Below are 6,053 nucleotides of genomic sequence, written 5' to 3'. Positions count from 1 at the left end.
AATCTTATGTCTGAAAATTGCAATCTTGCATTCAATAAAAATTTCATTAAAAGCTAGCATAATACAACAATTACGATTTTATTATTGTCACATGTGCTGAGATACGGTGAAAAGTATTGTACTGTGTGCTCCCCAGACAAATCATACGTAAGTATGTCAGGGTAGTAGAACAGAATGCGGAATATAGTGTTACAGCTACAGAGAAGGTGCAGAAAAAGCACAACTCTATTATCAGCTCATGAGTCTAATAACAATTGGGAAGTAACTTCTTAAAACTGTTTATTCATGTTTTCAAACTTTAGTATCTTCTGTCCAATAGAAGAATATATAGTTGGGGTGGGAAGGATATTTGATTATGCTGGCTGCTTTCCTGAGGCAGTGGGAAATATACACTGAGTCAATCTAACCACTGTTGAAAGTCATAAAAATATCTGGTTCAATAATGTTCCTAAAGGAAGAAAATCTGCCATCCTTACCTAGTCTGGCCTACATGTAACTCCAGACACAGCAATGTGGTTGACACTTAACTGCCCTCTGGTAAATTAGGGCTGTTCCATAAATGCTGGCCTACCAATAAATGTCCACATCATGTGATTGAATAAAAAGAAATATAGACAGGAATATTCTGAAAGGGGGAGATGGAAAGGGGTGATATGAGGTTCTTGGGATCTTACACATTGGCATCGACCAGTTGTTTTAATTCTTCATGCGATTTCTGATTTTTTTTTTTGCTGTGGTTGACTTATGAAATTTTTCCAATGAAGCTCAATGTACATCTATCTTTCAGCTGCCACTTTGTAACCTGCTAGGTTTAACATTAAATTCAAAAATTTGAGTGTAGTGATGCTTCCCCCCCCCCCCCCCCCCCCCTTCCCAGTTTTCTGTTTAATTTTGTTTTAGATGGTGGGGTTTAACAGTGATCTTGTATTCCCCACTTTCACCTCTTCTGGCTCCATTTCTTTATTTGAACAATTACTGTCTTGTGGGTTGTATTGACTTTTCTTTTGTCATTCAATCTCTCCTAACTGTCACAGGCTCCTATCGAATTCTTGTATTCTTTACCCATTCCTAACCCCTCTATCAGGCAAGTGAAGAGGGATGATGAGAAAAGACTGATGGACAACATAAGAATCCAAGGTCTGCCAGAGGCATATAGATAATAAAAAGTTTGGTAGATAGAGGTGTAGGGATGATTAGGAAACACAATGGGAAGCATAGGGAATGACTGAAGTATTAAATTAATATTTTATATCTCTCCTTACCACAGGCCATGGTGACAATGGAGGTAAATCTTACACTAGAAATGTTTAAAATTGATAGGGAAATAGTGTTGGATATACACATGGCAGTTGATAAAGCAAGTTGAATGAAATGCACTAAGGAAGTGAGAGTGGAAATTGCAGGGGTACAGGCTGTAACCTTTCAGGTTCTAAACTCCAGAGTACTGGAGAACTTCAAACGTTATGCCCTTATTTAAAATAGCCCTAAGCCTAGCAATAATAGACAAAACAGTTTAAATTCAGTGGTGAATAAGGTTCTAGAAACTAGAATTTAAGATTGAATTAGTAGTCACATGAAAAATATTTTGATTTCTAAAGAGAAAATCAAGTTTAACTAATATGGAGTTTGTTTTTGAAGATGGAACAGAAAAGGTCACTGAGAATAATGCTGTGGATGTGGTGTGCCACACAACAAATCTGTGAGAAAAGTTACAAATAATGGAATAAAAGGGACAATAGCATAATGAATACAAAATTGGCTGAGTAACAGGAAACAGAATAATGATATTTTTCAGGTTGGAGGAAGGTTTGTCAGAGGTTAGTATTGGTACCTGTGCTTTTCCAGATATGGATAAATGATTTAAATCTTTATATGCAGGGAACGTTTTCAAATATTGCAGGTCATATGAAACTTGCAAGCATTGAAATTTGAGGAATATAGTGAAGGACTAGGTAGGACATATAGAAATTGTTGGAGTGAGAAAATAACTATTATTAAACAATGGGCCACCTTTCAACAAGAAATGGTACATGTACAATTAAAGTTTATTCCCTCAAAAAGAAAAAGGTAGTACAAATGACTCTAGAGCTCTTGGATTAAAAAAGGGATTACAGACAGTACAGAATTATAGAAGTTACAGCACAGAAACAGGCCCTTTGACCCAATTTGTCCATGTTGCCCAGTTTTCACACAGTTTATCTAGTCCCATTTGCCTGTGTTTGGTACACATTCCTCCATACCTATCCCATCCATGTATCTGTCCAAATGTTTCTTAAATGATAACATTGTACTCATATCCACTACTACCCTAGCAGCCCGTTCCAGACACTCACCACCTTCTGTGTAAAACAGTTTTCCCTCTGAACCTTTTTTTTATCTCTCCCCTTCACCTTAAACCTATGCCCTCAAGTTTTAGACTCACCTACCATGAGGAAAAGCTGTGGGCTATCTACCCTATCTATGCCTCTCATGATTTTATAGACCTCTATACGATCACCTTTCAGTCATCCAAGCTCAATGATAAATGATAAACCTCTAGGAAGAAAGATGCACTAACACCAATGTCATTGGTCAGGCCAATATCCCCAGGATCAAGGCACTGACCGTCCTTGATCTGCTATGATGGGCTGGGCATGTCTACCACATGACCAACATGAGATCCCACAAGCAGGCTCTCTGCTCCAAGCTTTGAAATGGCAGGTGAACCCCAAGTCCATAGAGGAAGTGCTTCAGTGATACCCTCAAGGCCTCACTGACGAAGTGTGGCATTCCCTCAGGCACCTCGGAATCCGTGGACCAAGACTATCCAAAGTGGAGGAGGAGCATGTGGGAAGCACCTCCAGACTTGCCTTCAGGAAAAATGGAAGCTAGGCGAAAGCAATGAAAGGGGTGTGCGACCACACCAATGACCCACCCAGCGCTTCCCATGAGCACCAAGTGTAACTGAGCCTGTGGTAGCTGCATTGGTCTGTACAGCCACTGAGAGTGGAAGAGAGTCATCCTTATCTGTGAGAAACTGCTGATGATGACAAATAAACTGAAACAGTCTCGTTATGACAAATGTCAGAAAGAAAATACAACTGAGAGCCAAGAGGAATGCAGAAGTGGGGTGGTTGATAGTGAGAAAATAGAAGATAAAGTTCAACAACATGCAGGGTATAGGTTAAAGGTAGAAGAAAGGCACTATGTCCATTTATTTAATGATTATATAAAGAACCAGAGCAGAAATAATAGACTGACCTCCACCTCTGCTGTAATACTTCAGTCATTCTATACTACAATGCAGACATGTTGTGAAGCATTTCAAGACATTTGTTTAATTCTGAGGAATTCCACAATTACAACTGACGGTTGAAATAAATCCTTGGAATTCATAGTAAGATTGGTTTTGCATTCTTCATTTGTGAACAATGGACCTCCGGGGTGAGATGAAATGAATTGAGGACCAAGACAAAATGTAGCTCAAATTTACAAGCAAGTTTTGGTTACCAGCAAAATAATAAACACTCTTGATGGGATCGCTAACTGAATGGATAAGTAGTTTAGAAGAAATTTTATCCTTGCGTCTATTCTGAACCAGAGATTGTGAGTATAGTAAGAAATGCTTGGATATTGACTTGGAAAGTTTCACTTCTGAAACACCTAAGATACAAAGCCAAATGTTTTAAAATAAAGTTATTCTCCAATACTTCATATAGTTAATGGTGCTTCAGATGCTTGTTTTCTGTTAATTGGTCCTTATACTATTAACATTATTATTTACATTGCAGGATCAGTCAGATAGATGGATGACTGTCAGGAAAGCTAAGAAGGTAGTTCAGAAGCCTCCAGTGGCTTTTCCTTCAAACAGATACTTGTTTTTGAGTACTGTTGAATGGGATAGTTATTTGGAGGAAAATAGAAAAGACAGTCAGATCTTGGGCACTAAGAATGAATCTTATGTTAGGTGAGATTTGACACAATTTAAAAGAGTAACTGTTATAGGGGACTCACCAGTCAATGGTAGGAGATTCTGTGGCAGTGAGCATGAATCTAGGATATTGTGTTGCTTTCTTGGCACCAGGAAATGTTTTAAGGGGCGAGTGAGAAACTGGAATTTATTGTACACATTGGTAGGAATGACATAGTCAGGGAAAAGATTAAGGCTTTACAAACGAATATGAGATTAGGTAGAAGATTAAAAGCAGAACCTCAAAAGCAGTAATTCTTGGTGCCAAGCTGATTTTGATTTTATTGTCACATGTACTCAAGTATAAATGTACAGGAGTATAGTGAAAAGTGTATAATATCGTCACACAAGGTGCCATCTTATGTACAAGTAGCTAGGTACACAATCTTAGTACAAATTAGAATGAAAGAACTAAGTAAAAAGTTAAGCATTACAGTAATTATTGAACAGTGACACTTTTTTAGTTTTAAGTAAGAAATAAAGGAATAAAGCTGAAAGTTCAAACATTACACTCTTTCTTATGAGCTTAACCACGGTGGCACTACACTTCCAGGAGTCACTTTGAGACTGGAAATCCATGTTGAGCTGAGAGACCGCTATGTACCACTGAAAGTCCTCCATGCCAGGCCAGGAGACTGCAATGCTTGGACACTGAGAGATCGCCATGTTAAGCTGAGAAATCACCTCACCAGGCCGAAAGACCACCATGCTAGGCCAAGAATGTGCCACGACAGGCCAGGAGATCACTCCACCAGGTTGGGAGACTTCCTCGTCAGATCTGTACTGACCCTGAGGTCAGGAGTCCGTAGCAGGGAGACGAAAGAAGAGACTTGAAGGGAAGAAAATACACAAGAGAAAATATAAGAAAAAGAAATGGACGGAGCAGGCGGGTTCCATCTGAAGTGTCCTACTCTGCTGCCACTTTGGATCTGAACTTAAGTTCAAATATGGGAAAGAATGAAAGGATGAAAGAGATAAATCAATGGCTGAAGAAATGGTCATGATTTGGAGATGCCGGTGTTGGACTGGTGCTCTGAAAGCTAGTGTGCTTCCGATTAAACCTGTTGGACTATAACCTGGTATTGTGTGATTTTTAACTTTGAAGAAATGGTGTAATGTTCGGGAATTCAGGTTCTTGGTTCATTGGGATCTCTTCTAGGGCAGGAAAGACCTATTCTTTCCTGGGCGGCACGGTGACACAGTGGTTAGCACTGCTGCCTCACAGCGCCAGAGACCTGGGTTCAATTCCCGCCTCAGGCGACTCTCTGTGGAGTTTGCACATTCTCCCCGTGTCTGCGTGGGTTTCCTCCGGGTGCTCCGGTTTCTTCCCACACTCCAAAGATGTGCAGGTCAGGTGAATTGGCCATGCTAAATTGCCCGTAGTGTTAGGTAAGGGGTAGATGTAGGGGTATGGGTGGGTTGCGCTTCGGGGGGGCAGTGTGGACTTGTTGGGCCGAAGGGCCTGTTTCCACACTGTAAGTAATCTAATCTATTCAAAAAGAATGGATTTCACCTGTACTTGAAAGGAACCAATATCCTAGTGGGAAGATTTGCTAATTCTATTAAGGGAGACTGTAAACTGTTAGAGAGAGTGTTGGAGGGATCTTAAGTGCAGTAAATAGAAAGGTAGATAAGAATGGTTTGGAATCCAAAAAATTAATTAGAAAAGATAAGTCGAAAGCAAGTCGGAAAGCAAATTAACACTGAAGAATTAAACTACATTTATTTCAATGCAAGGGGTCTTACAGGTAAGGCTGGTGAACCCAGGGCATGTTTGGGAACATTGGATTGGGACATCATAGCTATTGCAGAAACTTGGCTGAGGGATGGACAGGACTGGCAGTTCAGTGTTGCAGGTTTCAGCTGCTGTAGGATGAATAGAAAAAGACGCAAAAGAGTAAGGGGAGTGGCGTTTTTGGCTGAGGAAAACATTATTGCTGTAACTAGAGAAGATATTTCTATTCTACTCTATCTCTGAAAAATTGTCCAGTGAAAATATATGGGTTGAAATTAGAAATAAAAAGGGAATGATCATCTTGAAGGGATCGTACACAGACCTCCCAATAGTCAGAGGGAAATCAAGGAACACATATGTAGAGAGATC

This window comes from Chiloscyllium punctatum, chromosome 29 (genome assembly GCF_047496795.1).
Source record: "Chiloscyllium punctatum isolate Juve2018m chromosome 29, sChiPun1.3, whole genome shotgun sequence".
Lineage (NCBI taxonomy): Eukaryota > Metazoa > Chordata > Chondrichthyes > Orectolobiformes > Hemiscylliidae > Chiloscyllium > Chiloscyllium punctatum.
Note: the sequence above shows the minus strand (reverse complement) of the source record.